The sequence below is a fragment of the Ursus maritimus genome, unplaced genomic scaffold (assembly GCF_017311325.1).
Source record: "Ursus maritimus isolate PB19 unplaced genomic scaffold, ASM1731132v1 scaffold_6, whole genome shotgun sequence".
NCBI classification, from domain to species: domain Eukaryota; kingdom Metazoa; phylum Chordata; class Mammalia; order Carnivora; family Ursidae; genus Ursus; species Ursus maritimus.
Window position 1 is genome coordinate 38,403,201 of NW_024426774.1, and position 25,098 is coordinate 38,428,298.

General features: G+C 51.7%; 1 long non-coding RNA gene across 1 annotated transcript; it reads right to left on the reverse strand.

The window, feature by feature from the left end:
* Positions 1-2,960: 2,960 nt before the first annotated feature.
* LOC121101013 lies at positions 2,961-12,492 on the reverse strand. Its single transcript, XR_005832862.1, has 6 exons — positions 12,272-12,492; positions 11,864-12,035; positions 10,560-10,654; positions 10,426-10,449; positions 9,104-9,182; positions 2,961-4,915 (listed from the first exon to the last, which is right to left on the reverse strand). It is a non-coding gene; the product is annotated as an uncharacterized LOC121101013 (long non-coding RNA).
* Between the last annotated feature and the right edge of the window lie 12,606 nt (positions 12,493-25,098).

Consider the following 25,098-nt stretch of genomic DNA (forward strand, 5'->3'; position numbering starts at 1 on the left):
ACGGAGGGTGAGTGGTGGCCTCAGGCATCCCCTGTTAGCACACTGCCTTGGCTCCTTGCATCCCAGCATCTGCCCCCAGACTTGGGGTACAGTTGCAGGCTGGCGTGTCTATGGCTAGTTGGGGTGGCTAGTGTGGAAGTCTCTGGCAGGACTGGAAATCATCCCTTAAGAGGCCAGGCTGTGCTCCAGGAAAAGCACATATGTTGGCTGAGTATCGAGGGCTCCACTTATGCTGCCTGAGCCCCCCACCAACTCCCCCGGGACTAGAAAAGGTCACTGAAATCCTTCGATGTGGAGAGAGGGGAGGGGAATGGGCAGGAATGGTCAGCTGTGCTGGGTGGAGGTACAGCAAGACTCAGAGCTGGCTCCAGTCTCCCAGGACACCCTCCTGTCGCCTTGCCATGCTGCCTTCCCCCTGTCAGATGCTGGGGCCCGGGAGGCTGGCCTCATGCAAGCCTAGGAGGGCTCTCTGCTTTGCCACTTACCTGCTGTGTGGCCTCGAGCAGCCCCTTCAGCTCTTTGAGACTTACTTCATTATCTGGGCGTTATCCCCTTAGTCATACGATGGAATGCATATACAAGGACAGGAGGCAAACTGTAAAGGGCCCAAGTGATGTGAAGGGTCCCTGTTAATACCATTCCCAGCTCACCAGGTGGCAGATCTTCAAGGTCCAGGCTAGCTGCCCATAGACCCCCAGCCTAAGGGCAAACCTGCATCCCAGGGCTCCTGATTCTGCCTTCCCTCATCCTCCTTGGGAAATGGGGGAGAGAGAGAGGGAGGGAGAGAGACACTAGCCAGACAGTGCCCCCTGGTGGTATGATGCTGCCTGTACTGCACATGTCCCTACAACCCTACAACGAACTTGCTCATTTTGAAGCGGGCACCTTCGATGTCACCCTGCGATGACAGTAATATGGATTTTGTGAATTCACAGAGTTGCCAGGATAAAAAGGCTCTTGAGGCTCAAGGTGGTCTCACCCCCTGCTTGTGACGGTACAACACAGACACCCCAAGAACACCTATGCCCTATGTTCAAAACATCCCCCACGCAATCAACTGTGGGATGTTACCCTGGGCTGGCATGATGGTGCCGTTGGGAGGCTCTATGTCCCCTGGATGGCTGGTCCAAGGAACAAGAACGAAGCTAGAAAGGGAAAGGAAGGCAAGAGTTCGGGGCTTAGGGGCGCCTGGGTGGCACAGCGGTTAAGCATCTGCCTTCGGCTCAGGGCGCGATCCCGGCGTTCTGGGATCGAGCCCCACGTCAGGCTCCTCTGTTGGGAGCCTGCTTCTTCCTCTCCCACTCCTCCTGCTTGTGTTCTCTCTCTCGCTGGCTGTCTCTCTCTCTGTCGAATAAATAAATAAAATCTTAAAAAAAAAATTAAAAAAAAAAAAAAAAGAGTTCGGGGCTTAGGCCCCTGGGAACAAATACTAGATAGCCAGGCAGCAATCTACTTCCACGCAGGGACTGATCGATTATAGACTCTGTTTCTCTAAATCCTGATAATGACCCAAAGAAGCAAACTCAGTCTACAGATAAGGAAACTGTTCTTGGAGGAACAAACTTGCCAACAGAAAGGAAATAACAGAAGTGGGCTTTGAACCCAGGGCAACTGACCAAAACTCCCAATTTTGAATCATTGTGCTTTGCTACCTCCTGAGACCTCAGGGACCAGCATCTGGGGGTTGAGTAGCTGGGCTCCATATAGTGCTGGCCTCTTTAGCATCCTGGCTGTCCCTGCCTGTGCTGCCAGCCTGGGTGAGCTTCTTGCTGTCCACCTCTCAGCTGAAGCCCCTGGCCTCCCTTGGACTGGCCCAGGGTACCTCCAGCTCCTTCCACGTCAGAATCAGATGGCAGGACCCCACTTCTGCCATTCGAGGGTCTCAGGCATATGGATCTCAGATCCTGGCGTCCAAGCTCTGGTGCTCTCCCAGCATTGCCGAGTGGAACCTGCCCAGCAATTCCTTGGTGCACATGCAACACTCATGGCTGAGGATATGGCCTCTTGGCAGGGTGACGGCCAATGATTGCCATCTTCTTAGCCGGATGGGATAGAACCTTGGACACTTGCTACATGAAATTCTATATTCCTGAATCTGGAGTCCTCATTGCTGGCTGTCCCGACTGTTCCAAAGTGGGTGTGTCTGTCACCCATTCGAGAAAGGGGGGAAGAGTGGAAACTGGATTGGCAGAAGGAAATGGGGTGCACATGACTAACGCACCCAGAGTAGTCCTCGCAGCTGCCCTAGATAGGACCACCCAGGGGAGTGAGCAGAAAGTAGGATACAGGGGCGCCTGGGTGGCACAGCGGTTAAGCGTCTGCCTTCGGCTCAGGGCGTGATCCCGGCGTTATGGGATCGAGCCCCACATCAGGCTCCTCCGCTATGAGCCTGCTTCTTCCTCTCCCACTCCCCCTGCTTGTGTTCCCTCTCTCGCTGTCTCTATCTCTGCCGAATAAATAAATAAAATCTTAAAAAAAAAAAAAAGTAGGATACAGTCAGCCTGATAGCCCCAAAGCCCCTCCCTAGCTCCCAGTCACAGGGTCCACACTGCCACCATTAATCAGCAGGACACTGATCCAGAGGACAGGGATGAGATATCCAGGCAGGAAGCTCTTCTGGACTCACTTTCTCATCTTCCTTCTACCTTCCTCTATCCAAGTGATCTTTGCCCTGGCTCTTGCCTTTGCGGTGCTCTTCCCCCAGGTATCCTCATGGCTCATTCCCTCACCCCCTCCGGTGTTTCTATGTCACCTTAGTGAGGCTGTCCCCGAGCACCCTCCCTTTTCTCCCTCTTCCCTGCTTTAATTTTTCAAGCACTTACTATGAGGGCAGGGATTTTTGCCTGCCCTGTCCACTGCTGTATCCCAGCATCTAGAACAATCCCTGGTACACAGTAGGCACTCAGAAAGTACTTACTGAATGAACAAAGGCCCGCTGCACAGTCTGGATGTCAGCTTGCTCAACTATTGCTCCACCAGCTGCTTTGACAGGAGAACCAGTGGATCCAGGGACAGAGCTGGTCATGTCACAGGAATGGCTGCTCTGACGACCGGAAACCGGTGGTCCTGCCAGATGCCATTTCTTTTCTCTGACTTTTGGCCTCTGGACTGATAAACGAGTGGAGGAAAATGGGTTTTAATCAACAGTCATCCACTCATTTGACAAATCTTGGGCCCGTTCAGGTCTCATGATGGGACCGGGGCAAAGAGAAGAAGTGTCCACATCAGGAGCTCAAGTGCTAATGACAGACCATGCCCATCCTGGCCTCAGTCCGCCTCTGACAAATCAGTATGCCTTTGTAGACGACCAGCTGAGGCTGGGGATACAGCAGTGAGGAGAGCAAACACCCCTGCCCTCAGGGGACGGACATTGTGGAGGCGGAGGCGTGATGTCCACCTCAAGGGGCTCCTGGTCCAGGAGAAAGGTAACTCAAGTCTGACAAGAGCGGCAAGACATGGTGCAAAGTGCTACAAGCCCAGGAAAAGCTGTGGGAGTTCTGAGCATGACAGAACAGCTCTGGGAGACTGCCTGGAGGAAGGGACACTTAAACCATGCTGGAGAATAGTGGGACTTGGCCCGGCAGACCGCCTCCCTGACAAACACCCATGGCTTGCTCCCTCGCCTCCTCCAAGGCTTTGCTGTCATGTCACTTCCTCGCTGAGGCCTCCCCTCACCACCCCTTCACAACTGAGCTGCTGGCCCTTTCCTGCTGCTAACACACTATATGGTTTACTTACACAACATGTTCATGGTCTGTGTTCTCACCCAAAGGAGACAGGAAGGAGCAGGAAGGAGCAGGAGCTGCTCCCCTGCAAAGCCCACCCAGAGTTCTTCCCATTGGTAGGCAAGATGGCAGAGGAGAAGGGAGATGGTCCCATGGTACTGCCTGGACTTTGTAGAATTTGCAATAAAGCAAGGGGATTATCTGAGCCTCAAGGAGACCTGCCCAAGGAAGAAACGCTGTTAGCCAGAGGACGGGAGGGCTGCCCTGAAGGAGTTAGGTGTCCAGGCTCCCAGCTTCCTCTGAGCAGCCTCTGACTTGGCCCTGCCCTCTCCTGTCCTCCTCCCTCAGCCTGACTTCATACTGTTCCCCAGATTCCTTCATTCTAACAGCCTCTGACGGGGGAGGCCCAGAGTCTTCTGTTGTTTCTCCTTCTGCTCCTCTTCTGTGGCTTCTATTTCAGCAAAACAACATTATCCATCGTACTAACTTAATGTCATTAATTTTTACCACCTTTGTCATTTTGTTTATTAACTTATTGATTTGTTTTGGCTGATAATTTTGTCAGAATTTAAAAGTGTAAAGCATAGGAGTACAACTGTGTCCTAGGGCTCAGTGACAATGTGTTGTCTGTCCAGACAATGGCATACATTCGTCAGGTTCAAGAAGCTCTGGACTGGACACATCAGAGTTCTGCAGCTTTGACTCGCTGGTCTGGGAGCCAAGAGATGCGTTTTCTCCCCGGGATCCGCTAGGAGCACCCTTCCCTCCCCTGCCTTCCTACCCACTGCCTCAGTCTCTTCATCTATGAAATGGGAAGAGTGAGGAGGATGGGAGGAACCTCCCATCCCTAGCATCCTAGCATTGGGCATAAGTCTCTTCCAAACCAGAGCACCAGTGGGGACAAGTAAAACATCCACTTGCCAGAAAAAAGCTCTCCTGCATGCCTAGCCTCCCCTGCAGGCAAGGAAAGCTGTCTCGTGGAGCCCTCCAGCCCCCGGGAACACCGAAGCTGGATTGGCCGGTGGGGCCAGGCGGGGAGTGAGCAAGTGGCTCATTAGGGCTCCGCTCATCAGCACCGAGATGTCAACAGTCTAACAAGACCCGGCTTAAGCCGGTGATCTCCTGGGAGCGGTTACCAATCCTTGCAGACATGCTCTGTGGCTGGATGTGAAACCAGAGTGTGATAACTCCTTTAAAAAAAAAAAAAAAAGGAAAACAACTTTAAATTCCCCAAGGAGCACATTCCTTCATTGTGAAGTATTCCCTACCCATCTCCCCCATTCCCTCAGAAAAAAAAAGGAAACAAAAAAGGCTTGGCTGCTTCTTCTGTGCAGGCTCCTTAAAAAAACTATTTTTACAGCTCTCTGAAAAAGTCCCCGCTGCTGGCGGCAGCCGGAGAACATGAGGGGGCAGAGCGGAGCTGACGCAATGCACATTTATTAGCAGTGAGGAAAATTAATAAGGCACCAGCTCAGCCATGGCCCAGCTCAAGGGCAGCTCCACAGACCTGGGAAGCCCCAGGGACAGCTGTCGATCTGGTGGTCTCCAGGCTGAGCCCTCAGATACCTAATCAGTTGCAATCCTAGATCAGCGCAGCTGGAGGGAGGCTTGGAGATCATCGAGTGCCCGAGGACAAATGCTTTTTATCATGCATGCCAAATCTAATTGATTGGTAGGGGTGCCCGAAGCCCTGTGTGGAAAAGGAGTCTGAGGCTGCATCTGGGTCCCATGGGAATGAGTGCTGTAATTGATTAGCAATGTCTGCCATGGATGAAATAGGAAGAGCGGTAGTACTCCTTTCCTGCCATGTTTGCCACTCCTGACCTAACCTTCCCATTTTGCTGTTGGAGAGACCGAGTCCCAAAGTTTATCGTTCATAGGATTCCCACCCCCCCACCCCCAGCCTTCTCAGGGGTCTGGCTGTTGTTGCTAAGTGGCGGGTAGCCTAAATATGTCTGAGGACCAAAGATATAGGATCTAAGTAAAGACTGTCTCTGAAAAGCCAGAACAATTATTGGGTTTGGTGAATTCAGTCAATTATCTGTTTCCTGGAAACAACTGGTAAAATCAGTTGTCTTGTGGAATTAATGAGTCAGTTGAACCAACGTAGGTGATCTGGCAAGCCTACGTGACCCCAAGCCAGTGTTTACTAATACTAGTGGTCAGTTAGGTCAAAAAGAATCAATGGAGGAGACTAACCAACTATTTGACCTCAGGCCAGTAAATCCCCAAGTGGCCATTGGAGTCATCCTAATCAGATAGATTCTGATCCCTACCCAATAAGCTTGGGTCTAACCATCCTGAGCATGACTCCACCTCCCTCACTCTGTTTTCTGTCCTGCCGAGCCAGGCTTATTTCCTTCTTCCCTCCTGAGCCAGTGATGGACCCTGCTTCCTTTGCCAGGGAATCTCTCTATGGTGGGCTGGCCATCTTAGACAAGCTCCTCTCACCTCCCACCCCACACCTGCATATCAACTCTGCATTCTTAGATTCTCTCCTACGGTTGGTGGCAGCTCAGAGGCCATCCAGGCCACTCCTCCTTGTAGAACTGAGAAAACGGAGACCTGAGCAGGGGAAGGACTTGCTGGATATCTCTCGGGGGTCATGGCAGCCCTTAGTCTCCTGACTCCCAACTCTCTAGGGTCATGCTGGTTACCCTGGAGAAATCCGTTCTGTCTGGCTCACCTGAGTTTCATGCACTGTTCAGAGTAGCATACATAGCTTCTGAGGACCCCCAAAGTGGGCAGTCCCAGAATGAACACCTGGGGTGGAAAAGAACTTGGCATGTGAAGAGAGTATGCTGGGGAGTGTAGGAGGGGACGTAAGGTGAGGTGAATCAGGCTGCAGGAAAGGCCTGGATTAGGATGGAATCTGGCAGGACTGCCAAGGGGCCCAGTCGCCACCTCCTGGGAATGGTAAAGCCAGGAAGGGTCATCTGAGATCTCCAAGTACATGTCACACCGCCTCTGGGAAATCTACGTTGGTGTCTTAGATCCTCACTTTGAATTTAATAATTTTCTTTCCAGGGATGGATGGATGGATAGATAGATGGATGGATGGATAGATAGATAGATAGATAGATAGATAGATAGATAGATAGATGATAGATAGATAGATAGATGATAGATGATAGATGAAAAAAAACAAAAAACAAAAAACCAAAGATAGGCCCTTACCTGGGGAACTTGGCTAAATGGAAAAGGACCCTCGGTGTGATGGGGAGAAGTGGGACTTTAGTGTGGGACAGCCCCTAGTTGAATGCTGGCTTACCACTTACAAGCTGGGAGCTTGACAAAGTTCACTCACCTCTGGGTCTCAGTTTCCTTGCTTGCAAAGTCAGATGGAAAGATCAGTGACCCTCGTAGGGTTGCTGGGAGGACTGAAAGGGACTGTCAATGTAAAGGACTTGGCTCATGGTAGCCAGACCAGTATCTTGAATGCCTCTCCTTTCCTTTCAAAGCAATGCTTCGTGCTTCAGGGCTGGGACCCTACCACGCCTCCTCCGGGAAGCCTTCCCTGCACACCTTCAGTCAATCATGCAGCCTGCTCTGGGGAACTTCCAGGCTGGCCTGGCTGTGTTCTGTACTGGGAGACTTGTTTCCCCACCAGGAGCCTCTGAGTCACTGGGAGCCGGGGTGGTCTGTATCTCCCCTTGCTCCCGAGGGCCCCCAGCTCCGGGCTGGGAACACAATAGGTGCTAGATAAAGTGGCTGTGCAGATCCTGGCACCAGCCTCCCACCCCCACCCACCTAATCTCCCCAGTTCCCTGATTTTCCAACCCCCTGTCTAGTTTCTTCCTAATGCTTCTGTCTCCACATCTCCAGGGCTCTGTTTGCATGAGGGAAAAAGTCTACACACACACACACACACACACACACACACACACACACACACAGCCCAGAAAGCATCCAGTTGCGCCTGGGCGGGCTGCCAGCGATTGAGTGACCTGCAGCTTCCCCCCCAAATCACATTCCACTGGCACGGATCTTGCCCCGCCTGACGCCAGCCTCCGAACTCGCCCCCAGAGCAAACATTTCCAGCTGGCAGCTCAGCCTTGTTTTTCTGAGGCCCTGATTCAGGCTCCCTTGTAGAAAACAGAAAACAAAATACATGGGACCAAAAATGAATTAAAATAAAATTCGAAAGGAGGAGGGTGAGGTGGGGAGGCGTTTGCTCTGAGGCACATGGAAATACATGAGCTTCGGATGTGCAGTTTCTAAGGAGCAAACGCACGGGCTCGCACCCCCTCTCCTGCTGACTCGGAGGCTGTGATCAATTCATTCAGGCCCCTGCCTCCTGCTAAAAGACTCACTCTGTTCTCATTCACAGCTGCGAGGGAGGACAGGGCTCGGGTGGGGAGGCTACAGATCTGCGAAGGGGGGGTGGTCGGTGTTACAGGACTGGTGTTTGTTCTAAAGGGGAAATTAGAGGAAGGAAAATAAACACGGCCAGCCAGATTTTCACGGCAGCGGGTGAGGTGTCAGGACGAGGAGGGGTGCGTGTGTGCGGGCGCTAGCGTGTGCACGTGCCTGTGGGCGCCACGTGTTTGCCTTCTCGAATCAGAGCTGCTCAGTGGAAAGGTGTCATAACTCAGGCATGGATGGCAGGGGGACAAGGCTGACCAGGGAGGGCCGGGGCTGGTGCCCAGGCCTGCCCTAGGGTCAGGCAAAAGCCAGGTGTCCGAAAAGGAGAGCTTAAAGCTCTGAACCCCGGGGTCATTAGTCAAGGGCCGAGCATGTGGGGATGGCACTGGGAAGGTCAACCCCAAATTGGATGCTCAGTCCCTGGAGAAGAGGTGGGCTGAGGGGCATTAGTAGAAGGATGGGCTCAGGCCTGGAATACAGGTGCTCCTTTCAGCAGGGGAGGGCCATGGAGCAGGAGGGAGGGATTGGGAGAGGTCCAAGGCAGAGGAAGGGGCTGGTGAGGTGATCTGGTGGCAAAGAGGACAGTGAGAGGTGGTTAGCAGATGCCAGAACGAGGACAGATCAACCCTAAATCCTGTTGAGACACAGAGCTGATCGGCCGGGCTGTAAAGAAACTCCTGCCCAGGGACAAGGGTCCCATGAGGGACCAGGGAGGAGAGAGGAATCCCTCCGTTGAGATGCATGGTCCCAGGCCCAGGAGAGCCCAAGAAGCGGTGTCAAGCGCCAGGGGCCAGGAGTCAGTGGGCTGTCACATGAGATGCTGGGCATGTCAGGGCAGCTCAGGGAGACGCGGGAGAGGGGGCAGTAAGCAGCTCAGAGCTCACACTGGGACCCATGTGTCTGGGTCCCTTCTCCACGGTGCCAGCTTCCCCATGCAGGGAAGGGCCAGGCAGTGGTAAAGAGGTCTCAGGGAGAGGGGCCTGCGAGAGTTTGCAGAAGCTGGGAGCACTCACCTGTGACAGTCCAGCACTGCTGGAGCAGAAAGTCACACAGGCCACTAGGAAAGATCCAGGAGCCCTGGCCCGGTGTCTCCTGGAAAATGGGGACAGAACCACTTGTGTCCATATCACCGGGGACATATAATAAAATATACATTTCTGCCATTCTTTCCACCTGCTGGAACAGATGCCATCTGATGGGGCTACCATGGAGCTAAACTTTGGAGAGCCAGCTCAGGGTGTTCTCAGGCACGTTCAAGTTGAACAATTCTTGCCCTAGGTGATGGTGCCAAGTTCTTTGACCCTGCTAGCTCCTTCCCTCTAGCTGTACCCCTATCTGTCCAGACCCGGGAATCATAGGACTTTCCACTTTTCCTCTATCACAGTCTGTGAGGGAAGTAGTTACCTAACATTTCCCAAGGGTACTTTGGTTTTGATTGAAGACATCTCTTAACCCAAAGAAATGAATCTCTAATGGTAGAAATTCAGGCCTGGAGAAACTCAGAGGGAGAGTCTTGGGAGTACATGAGAAGCCTTCCAATGAGGCCTCAAATTCACTTTATTATTGGGAGGCCCCAAAGTTAGCTTTTAAACAACTTCTTTCCCTTTATTTACCAGTTCTCAGAATAGCGAGTTAGTTTCCTATAAGCATCCTCCAGATGTCTTTTTTCAAAATTATCATTTTGAATTTATAGATTTTTAAACTATTTGATATGTTGCAATTCATTACAAGGTTTTTGTTTGTTTAGTTTTGATTTTGGTGCACAAATGATCCCCTTCTGTCTAGTAGGTTTTCCTCCAAGTTGGCACCTGTGTCCTTTTGACACAACCCCAATAGTGTTTGATAGCTTTCTTGGCTTCTGGTACAAGACATTCTGGGCTTCTCTTGTATATTTCCTGCTCCAGACCTGGAAACAGCCAATTAATTCTCCAAGAAGCCTTGGTTCCTTTGAGTGAGGAAAGATGTTTAAGGACCACAATCTGATCACTATATATGCTCAAAAAACAGCTTTTTATGTATGTATGTATGTATGTATGTATGTATGTATTAGTTTCTTAATCTTCTCCAAGAAGGACTTGAGTCTGGGCCCAAGGGCATCTGAAGGATACCACACCCTGCCCCATTAAGTGTGCTTCTCCCAGATCCCAGATTGTCTCCCCCTTGGAGGTAAGCTCTCTACCCACCTGGGGCTACCCTTCTCCTTCCCTCCCCAAAGATCAATCTCAGCCCCCAGGGCTGGCTTATCAGCCCCGAAGCCCTCCTCACCAACTCTCTCGGGTTTGTCCTATAATGTGACGAGCACATACAAAAATCAGACCTCAAGGGAGTTGCTCACCTCTCTACGCCATAGCTTCTTCACCTGCAAAGTGAGGTTGAAAGTATTTTAAATGAAGGAATTCAGATGAAGTTCTTAGCGCAGTGCTTAGCTAACAGTAAGCACTAGAAAACTTTATGGATATGTATTATTACCTGCCAGGGAAACCTGCAAAGTCTTGGTGTGTGCAAATAGAGTTTCCAGCAGTCTTCTCTGACGTTCCCAAGGCAGCAGGCCTGGAGATCCCCACCTTGTTATAACACAGAGACACAAAGGTGGCTCGTGCCGCCTTTAGGCTTTGGAGAGACAGAGTCCGCAGTTGAGAAAGGAGCATTCAAAGGAAATTCGAAGTCCCTGGAGTGAGGTCTTAAGTTACAAGAAATAAGCAAGTGTGTGTGTGGAGGGCGGTAGGCATTGCAAGGCAGGCATGGGGCAATAAGGGCGGTGAGGCTCTTGTGTGAGTAGAAACCAGAACCACAGTACGGCAGGGCCTCGTGAGACCCGCACCTCCGGAGTTGGAAGGGGCTCTCCAGCTGCCCTTTCTCTGGACATCACTAAGCCTGGCCACGAACACTCCTGTTTCTCGTCTTTTCATGCACACGGGAGCATGGCATGACTCTTCCACCTTTAAAATTAAGCACGGTCACAAATTGTAAGCAGAAGAGTCATGTGTCACCACTGGGCAGAAGCCTTAACAGCTGATGAGCCGTTGGCTGGATTTCCTTCCCCTGCCTCTGCGACAGCGGAAGCACCAGCCAAGGTGAAGCTTCTGTAGGTCTGAGTTCTCCTGGGCCCGGAGCGCGTGGCGCCGTCCTTGCGGACCCACGATGGACCGGTAGTGTGCGGTCAAGATTAAACTCTTGCTGGGTCAGCCGCTGGCATCTGGGACTATTCGTTTCCACGGCCGAGCCAGCCTATCCTGACGAATTGCTCTCTGCCTCCTTCTCAGCTCCCTCGCCCGGGGCGTCTGTGCTCTCTGTGGATCCGTCCTGCACTCTTCTCACTACCAGCCAGCTTGCTCTTGCCCCCGACCCTGGGGTAGCTCTTTCCTCTCTTCTGCTCCCGCATAACTTCCGCTTGCTTTTCATTCACCCCCCGCCCCGTCTCTGCTTTGAGGCTCTGCCTATAACTCCTTCCTTCTTCAGAACGTCTTAGTTCCGAGAGACAAAGAAAGACCAATTGCCCCAGCTCATCCCTTCGTGCTAGGCCACCCGTGGGTGGGTGTCCAGCCTCTAGACCAGCTCTCTGGGCTAGACACCAATCCCCAGCCCAAATAGCTGCAGAAGAAAGGGACAAGGGGGTCAGGCGGGTGTATCACAGGATACAAAATGGGACACCTGCCTGAGGACGTGGGTGGGACATGGCCACCTGGAAGGGACTCTGAGTGGGCAGGCACCAGACCGAGGGGTGGAGGAGGGGGAGGGAAGGAAGTTTGCTTTTAAGCATTAAATCATGTTACCCTTCCATCTACAAGATACTCAACATCTGGCTGACACAAGAACACTTTCACGGGACATCTGGATACTCGCTCGGCACCGTGCAAAACAGCTGGGTCCTTGGCAGCCCCTGTACAAGTAACTGATGCGGGGTCTCCTCTGTGTGGTTAACATCACACTTGTGCTTTCCTTTGCCTGTAACAGAAAACCAGACTCAAACTGGTTTCAATTCTGTAAACGGAAATTATTAGCTCACTGGGCTGAAAAATCCAGAGATGAGGCGGGCTTCAGATAAGCACTAAGCTCGCAGCGGAACAATGTCACCCGGGACCCAGTCCCTTTGGATCCCGCTGGGAGCTTTATCCCCAAACTGGCTCTCCTCAGAGGTCCCAAAAAGGCTGCCAGAGGCCCTCCGGCACAGTTACACTTACCTTGTTCAGTAACAAGAGTGGAATCATATCTGTCCCGGCATCCCTCGCAAAACGCTTGATCCCTCCTCTGATTGGACAGGACTGGGTCACAGGCCACAGCTGATCTAGTCACTGAGACCTAAGGGTACTGGAATGTGCTGACGGGCTTAGTCACACACTCCACCCTTGGAACCAGAGATGGAGCCAGCTTCTTCAGAACCCCCAGGGTCCCCAAGAGCAAGCTCGAGAATGTTGGGAAATGGGAAGAGGCATGGAAGGTTATGGAGCGCTAGACACAGGGCCGGGACGAGTGGGAAGTGAGAGAAGAACCGAGGGCACAAAACTTAAGGAGGAGCTCGCTCTCAGGGTTGGGCCTTGAAGTTTGTGCACTGGGCTCCTCACTGACATCACCCTAGTCCCAGCCCTGGCTGCATAACAGAGCATCCCAAAACTTGGTGGCTTCAGACAATCAACATTTATGATCTTACAGCTTCTGTGAGTCAGGAGTTTGAAAGTGGATTAGCTGGGGGGTTCTGGCTTGGGGGGCGGGGTTCCTCAGGTTGCAGTCAGGATGTCGACAGGGACTTCAGTCATATGAAGACTTGAGTGGGGCCGGAAGATCCACGTCCAAAATGACTTCCTCACAGAGCTGTTGGCAGAAGGTCTCAGCTCCTTCCCACAGGGACTTCGCCATAGGGCTGCGGGAGCATCCTCGCGGCACGGTGGCTGCCTTCCCCAGAACAAGCGATCTGAGAGGGAGCAAGGCAAAAGCTACGCTGCCTTTTATAATGCCGTTCAAAATCCACACACCATCGCTTCTGCCATTCTCTGTTCATGAAAAATGAATGACTAGATCAAGACCGTATCAAAGGGACGGAATTACCTGCCACCCTTTGAAGGGAGGACTGTAAAAGTATTTTTAGACATACTTAAAGACCCCGCAGGAAGCAATGAGAAGATGACTGGGTCACTAAAGATGTCCCAAGTTATGGCTTCCTTCCTTCCCATCATCCAAGGCCGAGAGGACACATATCCCATTTGACCGGTAATGACCGTCTACGAGAAAAGAGCTCTAGTTGATTATTGACCCTGCCCTGAGCCTAACCAGCAGCCATGGCTCCCTATTTCTCTGATAACAGAATTTGTCTTTGTTCAGGATCCAGCTGCAACGTGCTCAGCGAATGTGGGCCCCAGTTGAGGACTCGTGATTGGCCAAAACCAACCATCCCATGGGAAGGGGTGACCCTCCTCACCCTTGCCAATGGTAGGTTGAAGGATAGAGATGTAGCCTAGTCTAGCCAAGAAAGGGCTCTGATTCCAAACAATTCTGATGAAGAGGTTCTGGAAAAGGTTTCCCGCACAGATAGGATGGCCCGGTGAGGAGAATACTTCCTTCCCTTAAAAGCAGATTTAGGAGAATATGCTTGGGTCTAGCTACCATGTTACAACCAAAAGGAAGAGCCATGAGAATTTCCAGGAAATGGAACCAGACATCATGGAGCTGTTAACTTAATCAATCCCAGAAGAGCCCTTCTCGGGACCTCTTGTTTTGAGAGATAATAAATGTTCTTATTGAACATTTGGTTGGGTTTTCTGCTACTTGTGGCCCAGAGGGATCTGACTGATATGTGAAATGATCCCAGTTTTATGTACTTTCACGTATCTTGAAAAAAACTGGTCAAGTTCCTTCCTTAACATCCTGAAAGAATATTACTCGGTATGACATCACATCCTTCCTCATGACCAAAGGGCACTCTGGAACCTCTTCTTGGCTAAGCAGGAAAGTAAAACCCTGCACTTCCATCTTGTTTCCTTTTGTTAGATGCAGACCCCTCTCCAGAGACCACGGCCAAGGTACCCCCAACCCATGTCAGGTCGGGGCCCAGGTAGCAGGTTAATCCCTCTCCAGGGAAGGGCAAGAGCTCCCAGCCCCCGCGGGGCCTGCCTATGACAAAGCCCTGGGGTGGGTCCAGGTGTGCTGGGAGGTCAGGTCTGGCCATCGGTGCAAGTTGCTCCTAAGACTCTTTCCTTCCTTCTTGTTCCCCCCCCCTCCCTCTGAGAGCTTCTCTTCCTCTTTATTTCCCTCTGTCCCAATACCCATTGTCCCCTTTCTCATGGAGCTTTCAGCTCTGGACACACAGGACACTCAGAACAGACTACGTCCTCAGCCTCTCTTGCGGCTAGTGGCAGCCCTGTGACTACATTCTGGCCGCTGACATGGTGGAGGAAGCCATGTGTGCAACTCCCACTCACGTCCAAAAGTGAGTGGTGTGCCCCTCGCCCATCACCTCCGCCACACTGCAGCTTGTATTTGGGGAAACAATGGAAGAGAAGGAGCCTGGGTTCCAGCGTGAGCCCTGGACCATCACCTACAGCTTATGTGAGAGAGACTGCCATCTTGTTTGACCACTGTTATTTTGGGGTGTCTGTTACCTGGAGCCCAACCAGCCTTTCCTTTCACCTCTCTTCTCCTTCTTCCTCCTCTCCCCTCTCACATTTTTCTCTCTTGCTTTTCTTCCCGATCTTCAAATCCCCTTCCCCTTCCCCTTCTATCTTCTCTCTAACCCACTGGCCCCTTCCAAAGTGGCAGGCGCAGAGGGCCCTCCTTTCCCCAGTCCCTGTGACGTGCCCCTGTCCCGAGGGCCCTGCCCAGTGGGGGTTTGTTCCCATCCAGAGGAGCCTCCCGCCCTGTCCCACTCTATGCTCTGAGGATGGCCTGCTCCCAGGGAGGGGCAGAGAGCCAGCCAGGGCGCCAACCCCAGGCAGCCCATCCGTGGCCTGATGCCCAGTGCCAGCTCCTGTCTCATGATTCCACGGTGACCGCTGTGATGCCTGGAACTGGACGCCTGCCTGGGCTGGAGACCATCTGGCTGTGCCCTCTGGCTTCCCCAGAAGGGAATGCTCTTAGATGTCAGGGAAGCTGAAGCCAGCCCGAGTTGGGGACTGACCACTTCTAGCTCTTTATTCCTCAGCCCCAGGTTCAAACTTTGCACGAGTGGGTGATGGTGGCAGAAGGGGCAATGAGGTGGTCTCTCACCAGGGTACCTTCAAACCTGCAGTGCAGGACCCTGTGACTTCCCCTCCCAGCTCTGTCCCCTGAGCCTCAGTGCCAGCCTTCTGTCCCTGCTCAGCCCTGGCAGGCAACAGATGGTGCCTTGAAGACAAGTCCTGGGTCTGGGCCCAGGGTGCGGATGTCAGCTGTGGCAGGGCGCTCCCCTTTCATCCTCCAGCGTGCGGCTGGGGCAGCCCCAGCTCTTCACCTGGCTAAGCAGGGCTTAGCGGGACTGGAGGGCTGAGCCACAAGACGCCACGGGCAGCCCTCGGCCGGGCCTGTGGGAGGGGAGGCCTGGCCTGTGGGAGGAGAGCTGGTCTGGGCCCAGGGGTGGGGAAGGAGAGCCTAGAGACGCCCAGCTGGGCCTTGCCCACAGCCAGTGGCAGGAGTGCGTGGCCTTCATTGGGCTCGAGTCACAGGGCTGGGATGCAGGGCGTCTGTGTGCCTCCAGGCTGCTCTCAGCAGTGGTCTGGACACCCAGAAGGCCTCTCCCTGCCTGTGCCACCCCTTGGTTCTAGGTTACCACCCCCACGCTGAGCTCCTTGCTCTGAGCCAGCCCTTGACAAGAGGCAAAGTCAGGAACGGCTTCACCTGGCCACTCCCAGATCAGTTACTGTCCGCGCAATGTCGTGATGGTGCGGTGTCACCTCAGAATTCTCGAAACACTTTCCATCTGGAGTCAACGCCGTCCTTGCAGCTGCTCCAAGGGCCGCGCGCCACTGCCAGCCATGGGATGGGATCAAGTGTCCCTCTGGAGGCCACGCTTAGGGCAGGCTTCGGAGGAACAAAGTCCAGGCGGGGAGCTGCTGCAGGAACAGGGAAGCACTTGTGGGGCTGACGCGAGGAAGCTCTGAGCCCAGAGGGGAGTGGGGAGAGGCCCATGGAGTTCAGGGCTGGGCCAACAGTTCCGGAGGGGGGGGTGTCCCTGGGCACCAGAGGCCAAGGAAAGACCCGTGGACACAAATAGAAGCCTGGCCCCTCTCTCTGTCTCTGTCTCTGTCTCTGTCTCTGTCTCTCTCTCTCTCTCTCACACACACACACACACACACGCACACACGCGCGAACACACACACACACACACACACACACACTTTCATACCCATACCATCCTCTCTGTGCTGTGGACTCCCAAAGCCTCAAGCTTTGCTCACGCTGTTCCCTTGNTGCCCTCCACCCACCTGGTGAATCTCTTTCATCCTTCTCAGGGCAGCTCAAATGTCACCTCCTCAGGGATACAACTGCCCCCCCCCAACACTGACCCCAGCCTCTGCCCCTTCGCTACTGGTAGACTCATGAGAGCCCTTCTCTGAGCTCGGCCAGCACCTTAACCACACTGAGCTCGCACAGCCATGTTAGCAGATGGCTCCACAGCCTACCTGCCCATCTCCCTCACTGGTAAGGGACAAGGAGTGCCTCCAGGGCAGGCTGAACCCTGGCAGAGCTCAGGCATGACTCGGTCCTCTGACAGACATGTGGTCACCAGGGTCTGCCCTCGCTGGCCGGGGGAAGTGGGGGGCAGCGGACAGACAGTCCTCAGGACTCACTGAGGCGGCTGAGGGCAATAGGGAGCCCACTTCAGTGACTTGTTTGTGCCATGGTGGGCACACAGTTGGGACTTAGACAGATAGTTACCAACTGAATGCATTTAAATAGGCCTTTGCCATATACCCACATACATCCCAGAGATCCCTAGCACTTCTCTCTCCCTCTCTCTCTTCAATGTCTGAGAGTTACTTGGGGGTTGGCCCTCAGTGTGGGGAAAAGATGCTTAAAAAAGCATTCTGGTTTTGTTGGAACAAACAAATGAGACAAAAGCAGCCCAGGTGTTTCCCACACCACAGAAGCCACGTGAGGAAGAAGGAGGTCTAGGAACCCAACACCAGAGAGTCCAGCAGAAGGCCTGTTCTGCCACTTACTAGCCACCTGGTGCCAGGCAAGGCGCTTCCTCAGTCAGAGACTCAAGCTCTTCCCTGGTCCTGTGAGAATATTTATGGTAATAATACTCCCGGTGTTGTTGAAAGAACCACACGAGATGACATGCGACAAAGCGTTGGCCAAAAACTATGACACACCAATGGCGTGGATTCTCATTCCTCCCCCCTCCCACTTCTTTAATTTCTGGTTCTAGAAAACCGGTGTCAGTGACGGAGGTCCTGGAGACCTCCATGAAATCATTAGCCATTGGGAGTGAGATCCATTAGTGGGATGGAGAGGACAATGGAAAGATAGAGAGTTAGTCCATATTAGGGATTCATGAAATGCTCATTGATGAGATGATATTTTAGAACTATTTCTAACTTCAGAAGTCAAAATTCTTAAATGTGTGAATATTTACAAGGAGGGTGGCCCTTATTGAACTGAACTCTAGCTCCTGAGCATTCTGGGGGACCAGAAAAAAATTCTCTCTGGAAAAACCCAGGGGCCAACTCAGAACAAGCTTGAGCTCACCCGTGCCCCTCACTGCCGCATGAGGGGGACATGAAGCCAAGGGCAAACATCACACGTCTGCCACGAGAGCCAGTTTGCACTCTGGAACTTTTTTCCTGAGGCTGAAAATTACCAACAAGAATTTCCTTAAGTCTAAGTTATGCATTTTTTTTCATATAAACATTTCTAAAAATCGGAGCGTGCTGATATGTCTGTTAATGCAGCTATGTTTCTCCCTCCTAAAAATGTTTTTTAAATATTCTTAAATCCGTGGTGCCTCTCGCAACTGACAGCATCTTAGAACTGGAAAAATAAACCAGCCATTCAGCTCACTTTGTATGGAACTGTTAGTCGTTTAAAACATTGTTTTTATGTTAAAACTTGCCAAGATACACTAAAAAGTAGAAGGCGAAAGGCATGTGAACTTCAAAAAAAAAAAAAAAAAGCAGGAGAGGTCAACAAAATGTTTTGTTTGTGGTGGGGCCACTGCATGCCAAGCCCCCAGGCCCCGGGGCTCTTCCCTCTCCCTGGCCCTCGGCTGTGCTGAGGACAGCTTGCCCAAAACCACCATCTGGGATCAGCCTGCCAAGAAGGAAGTTGCCTGGGAATAAAATTAAAGATTGGCAAATAGGGGTGTCCCATGTGACACGGTATTCCTGTGGCCGGGGGGCAGCACACCTGTGTCCATGGAGGGGGACAGGGCACACCTGAGGGCTGCTGGGCTGCAGGGGCCAAACTGAGCTGGGGCAGTGCCTCCAGTGCCCCCATCCCCCCTTGAAACCCCGCTCCCTTCTGGGACAATCTTGGGGGAGTACAGAGCTTCGGTGACCACACACAGCTAGCTTATCAACCTAGAACGAGTCCAGGTTGTCAAAGACCCAGCCAAGGCCCATTTCAAATTCTTCTGGGGGAAGGGATCTGGGGGAAGGGGATTCTAAGAAGACCTAGAATCCCCCTAGATAAGCCTGAGAGCCTGCGCCATTGGCTTAGGGTAGGGGGCATCTGGGCCGGTCCCAGCTTTCCTGTCATTCTTGGGGATGGAGGACCGTGGCTGCTTTGGGAAGCCAGAGCTGGTCGCAAGGCTGGGTCTCTTCCGCACTGGCTTTGCTGGGTCTTGGAACCCACTGGTCTTGTCAACGGACCACATAATAACCTCCTAAACACACTCCTCTACCCTCTCTCACCATCTTCCTGAGCTCAGGTTAGCTCCTGCTTCAAGGACCCCAGCCCACACCCTGACGAAGGACTTAAGAGACACAAACGTTATGAATGGTGGAATACTTGACATTCTCTTAGCATCTAAGAGACCCAACATCCTTCTAGACCAGAGCCTTCAGCCTCTTTCTCTGCTTCGGCTCACAGGTAAGATGACTCCCGCAGGCCAGCGCACTCCCTTGGGCTCCCTCTGAGCTAAACGGCTAAGTTATAATCCCACCCCTCTTTCCCCCACTTTGTGCTGCCACCAGGTTTCACACGCATACCTATGACTGCCCTGTACACAGTGTACCCTGGTTATTTATTTATACGACAGTCTGCCTTGGGGGCAAGACCTGTTTTGACGCTTTGGGGTTTTTTCTTAATCCCAGCACACAGCCTGGCATCGAGCATGCCATCTGCAGGAAGTGTGTGTCCCTGAAGCCCTTCTCCTCACAGGCCAAGATTGGACCTGTTTGAGGAAGATGGAAAAAGTGCTCTGTGAGCAGGATTGTGAAATGATAGGGATGACGTGAGGGACTTTCGAAACCCTGGGAAGGAGTACCCATGTGAATTACAGCCCCTTGCTATTCTTGGCCTCTAGCGGTTCAGGTTTTGACTCAGGACAGCTGCCGGGAGCCTGCAGTCAGCTGGGGACATGGCGGTCCCGCCAGTGCAGGTGCAAGCCTCTGCTGCCCCCTGGTGGTCTCTCGGGCCCCAGCTGAGCAGCATCCCTACGGACCCCAGCTTCTGCTCTCTGGGAAACTTCGGGACACCCTCGCCCCCCCAACCTGAACAAAGAGTTGTTTTTTTGGTTTTTGTTTTTTCCCCACTGGAGCCACACTTTACAGCTGTCTGGGGAATGCCTCTTTGCAACATAGCACCAGGAACAGCGAAGAACGGGGCCATGGATGTTTTTCAGCTAAGAGCTTTGCAGTTTCACCTATGATACAATGTTCAGAGAACTTCACCTACCTAAGCCTCAGTTTCCTTATCTGTAAGATGAGGATAATAATATGGATCCTACCTCCTATGGGTTTTGTGCCAGTTACAAGAGATAATACATGAAAATCGCTTAGCACAGTGCCTGGCACGTGGTAACGACGCAAAGAAGTAACAGTTGCTATTACAGCAGAATCTTGGTGACCTTCCACCTCGCTCCTCCTCCTCTCTCTGCCATCCTCTTTCTCGGTGAGACCCTCTCTCCATTAGCCTGTCTCCCCCACCCCCATTCCCAGCCTGCCACCACCTCCCAGTGCTGGCAAAGAGGCTGCACCCAAGGAAATAATTATGATGCCCATGGTGGCCTCGACATCTGCAAACACCAAAATCTGATGACAAGTGAATGTCCCAAGCCCGGGCCAATAATTAAAAACGGCATTTGTATTACAAATGTCTTTCTTAATTTCATTTTTCTAGTAATTTGCTTTCATTGCATTCTCAAAAACACTGGAATATGACGTTTGGAATTTTAAAAAACCTGATCCTTCAACCACAGAGCTTGAACTCTCCTGCTCTACAAGGAAAGTCCAAGAACCCGCTGCTGTGACCGCCTTCAACCACCTGTCCTGTGAAGCCGTTTGCTCTGGCTTCCCGCTGCTGCACTGAAACTATAAAACGGCCCCAAGAATTCAGATACTTTCAGTATCGGAGAGGGATGGAGAAGCAGGAGTCCTAAATATCACTGATGAAAATGTAAACTGGCAAAAAAAAAAAAAAGGTTTTGAGAGGGAATGTTGACAGCCATGTGAAAATCGTAAATGCACATGGTCTGACTTTTTTTTTAAAGAATTTATCCTACATATATACTTGCACATGTGCACAAAGGCACAGGGATCTAAAGTAATCATTACAGCATTGTTTTACCTGCACTAGACTGAAAGCAACCGATGTAACAAGGAGCGGACTGAAATAAATGATGGTACATTCATACAATAAAGTACTATGCAGTCATTAAATAGAATAAGGCGACTAGATTTGTATTGAGAGGAGCAATTGCCAAGTAATATTAAGAAGGAACAAACAAGGGACGCCTGGGTGGGTCAGTCGGTTAAGCATCTGTCTTCGGCTCAGGTCATGATCCCAGGGTCCTAGGATCATCTGCCTCTCTCCCAGCTCATGTTTGCTCTCTCTCTCTCTTTCAAATAAACAAATAAAATCCTTTAAAAAAAAAAGAAAAAGAGAAAAGAAGGCACAAACAAGGACAGAAAAGTACATGCAATATGCAATCATTTCTGTAAAAAGGACACAGCGAGAAAGGCAGGGAACACACATACATGCTCACATTCGCCCTGACAATTTCTGAAATGACACATAAGAGACAGGTGACAAGGCTTGACTCTGGGAAGGTGACATGACAGATGGGAGTTGGGGTGGGGCTGCGATGACATTTCCCCATGTATCCTTCCTTACTTTTTGGAATTTTTTTTAAAGATTTTATTTATTTATTCAACAGAGATAGAGACAGCCAGCGAGAGAGGGAACACAAGCAGGGGGAGTGGGAGAGGAAGAAGCAGGCTCATAGCGGAAGAGCCTGATGTGGGGCTCGATCCCATAACGCCAGGATCACGCCCTGAGCCGAAGGCAGACGCTTAACCGCTGTGCCACCCAGGTGCCCCTGGAATTTTTTTTTTAAACAAAATTCTGTGAGTTGTTAACTCTCTGACTTAGGCAGTGCGCCCATTCCCGGGGTCCCTGCCTCTGGGCACAGTGGTCAGAATGTATTCACTGTCCACTGAGTTGGCACCTTCTGGGCTCAGGACGCCTGCTCCCTGGGACGTGCCAGGGCTCATGGGTCTCCCAGGCTCTGGTAGGACCACAGCCCTTCCACACAGACAATGCTTCTGCACAGAAGTGCAGAGTGGCCCGAAGCAACATGCTTTTGGCAATTCCTTCCCCTGACGGCCCTTGGTTTCTATGTAAATGGTACAGCAAATACCAACTTAGACTCGGGAAATTCAGATTTAACTTGATTTAGGGAGCATCTATTACTTTCGCCACCCAGTATCAACTCATTCTTCTGGAATGTGGGCCTTAATTTTCCTCTGGGATCAACCTCCTCATGAAATGTCTGGGGTCACTGACCCCATCTTTTGCTCTAGGAGCCGTGCGCAGCACAGCCCAGGCTGGGACAATCCGAGCCCCCGAGTCCCTGGCTCCGGGATTAGTTCAGGCAAAGAAAGAGACGTGACCCAATACAAGCAATGATAATGCTGCTGAGATTCCTAGGAATCTGTCTTCCTAGCGCGCATGAGCGAAATGGGGCCGAAGCTGAAGCCGCCCTCTTGCCTCTTGGGGGAGGCCTGTCTGCTGAGAGCCAAGGAATGGGGAAGAAAACTAGCTCTAGGGACATCATTTGGGCCTAGAGCAGGCCACACTTCTCCATTCCATTGTCCACACATGCCCTATCCACTTTCAAGCCTCGCCATGTGCATTTCTCAACCCACAATCCTGCTCATGTCCAAGCCCGGGGTGGGGGGGGGCAGCACTTTTCTGCCTCATCAGAAAGCACCTTTCAGCCCCCTCTCCTTCTGTTAGAAACCCTGTGCTCTCCTGCTGTGTGCGAGGCACAGTCCGCTGCTTCCCTCTGGTCTCTCCAGCTTCTCCCCTTCAGCTTCCCCCCTCCAGCTTCTCCCCTCCAGCTTCTTCCCCCCCACCCCCTCCTCTCATCCCCTCCCCAGACTCACACCGTTGGAGTTGCCGAGGCTCATCCCTGCACTCTCTTATTTGTCCACACCTTTTCCTGGGGTGCGCCCTTCCAGTCCCAAGGTGTTAGTCACTACCTATCCTGGATGACATGCAAATTTGTCTCCAGCCCAAACCTCTTTTCTGAGCTCCCAAAAATTTGCATCATTCAACTGCCACACCTGAGTGTGTCAACTCCCAACCTTCCATCCTGTCCTCCACTCAAAACTTGTTTCACACTCTGTGTCCCACTTGGCAAACGGGACCGCCAACCACCTGGATGCTTACACCACAAACCTGGGAATCATCCAGACTCTTGTCTCTGCTCCCCTGCTCTTCACATATAACTCATCAGTAAGACCTGTCACTTTCACTTCCAAAACCTGTCTTACACCCACGTACTCTCCATCTTCACTGGCACAGCCTGGATAGTGGCCCAGCTTTTCTCTTCCTGGGTACATGGTAGGATGGCACTTTCCCTGCCCCATCTGAGGTTAGGCATCCCCGTGTGACTTCCGTGGCCAATAACATGTGAGAGGAAGTGACATCTGTGACTTCTGGTGGGGAATTTTAAAATTCCCTTCCTCCTGCCATGGGGATTATAGAAATCGTGTTGAAATGGGGACCCTGTCAGCCTGAATCCCTGAGTGATTAAGACGAGCAGAACCCCTCTGCTGAGCCACAAAAAACTGAGCAGGAAGGAGAACAAAATATGTATTATATTAATATGTATTATATTATATATTATATATGTATTATATTATATATCTTATATATGTATTATATTATATATATTATATATGTATTATATTATATATCTTATATATGTATTATATTATATATCTTATATATGTATTATATTATATATCTTATATATGTATTATATTATATATCTTATATATGTATTATATTATATATATTATATATGTATTATATTATATATTGTATATGTATTATATTATATATTGTATATGTATTATATTATATATATTATATATGTATTATATTATATATATTATATATGTATTATAATATGTATTATATTAAGTCATCGAGGTTAGGGGCTGTTTGTTACTGTGGCACAACCTAGCCCATCCTGTTTGACACTAATGTAGTCCCGCCGTCCCACCCAAACCCCTCCGGTTGCCCCCTGCTTCTACTCCTCTCTCCCTCTACTCGGTCACAGTAACCTTCTTACAAGGTAAGCCAGGCCCCGTTACTCCCTCCTTGAAATCTTCTGGCAGCTTCCCATTGTACCCGGAATAAAATCCAAAGTCCTTCCTCCGGCCATAAGATCTGAGCCTGCCTGTCTGCCTGACCTGCTCTCCCACCCTCCCTTCCTTGTTAAGGCCAGTCCCCCTGGACTCCTTGCCATCTCTCAGGCACTGAGCCTTTCCCGCCTCAGAGCTTTCACGGACACTCTTCCTTCGGCCTGGAACACGTTCCTGCCCTGGTCACAGAGCCGGCTCCTTCTCCTCCTTCAAGCCTCAGCTTGAATGACACCCCGTCCGGGGGCGCCCTGCCACTACGCCTGCTCCTTTCCTGGTTAGCTCTTACTGCAAGCTGGAACCGTATTCGCTTTTCACATTTATTGACTTGTTTCGTCACTGTAGGGACCTCAGCCCTCAATAGCTCTTTGCGGAGCGGAGGAATGGCTAAGAAGGCCGTTGCAGAGGGTAACGTATTTCGCAAAGGTAAATATCACCAACCAATTCAGACTTGCCCTGCAGGCTGGCTTCTCACAGGTGGCGGGGACTCGAACTCCTCTCAAGGTCTTTTATTCTCCTCAGAAGCTGAAGTGCCTCTGGGACTCCAGGGCTTCTCTAGAGGACCCAGCTGGGGCCCTGTGCTCCCTCTCAGCTCTGACAGCTCACCCAGCGACAGCCCAGCATGGAGCAGGTCCAGCAAGGGCCAACAAGAGGGCAGCCCGCCCCAGTGAGCGGGCAGCCAGCTGCTGCCGTCATGGAGAGCGGCCTGGCCAGCTCTAGAAATAGCCCAAGGTCAAGGTGGGGTGCTTCCGTCCCCTACAGATGCAGAACTCTGGGGAGACTCCAGTCCTGGACTTCCCTCCACCCTGCCACTGGGATCCCTGATCCTGGTCTGGAACTCCCCTATATCCAGCAACCCCTCATGGACCCCTGTGTTCATCACTGAGCACAAAGAACCCCCAGGCCTCCAACCCCCTGTCCTCCCAACACACTTCGGAAGCAGAGAGGGTGGGCCTTCTCCCATCTCACAGGTAAGGATTCTGTGGCTCAGAGAAGTCAGGGGTCTCCTCCAAAGTCATATGGTGAGTTGACAGATAAACTGGAATTCAAATTCCATCTCAGAGTCCCATCTCAGACTCCATGCCGTAGCCCACCAGAACCTTCCACACAGGGGTGTGCTTAACAGGGTCCCATAGCCTCTATCCAAGGACTGATCTCACCTGTGTGTCACTTGCTCTTGAGGGCTCTTTGCCTGTGGACTCCGACCCTACTCCCTGGTCTTG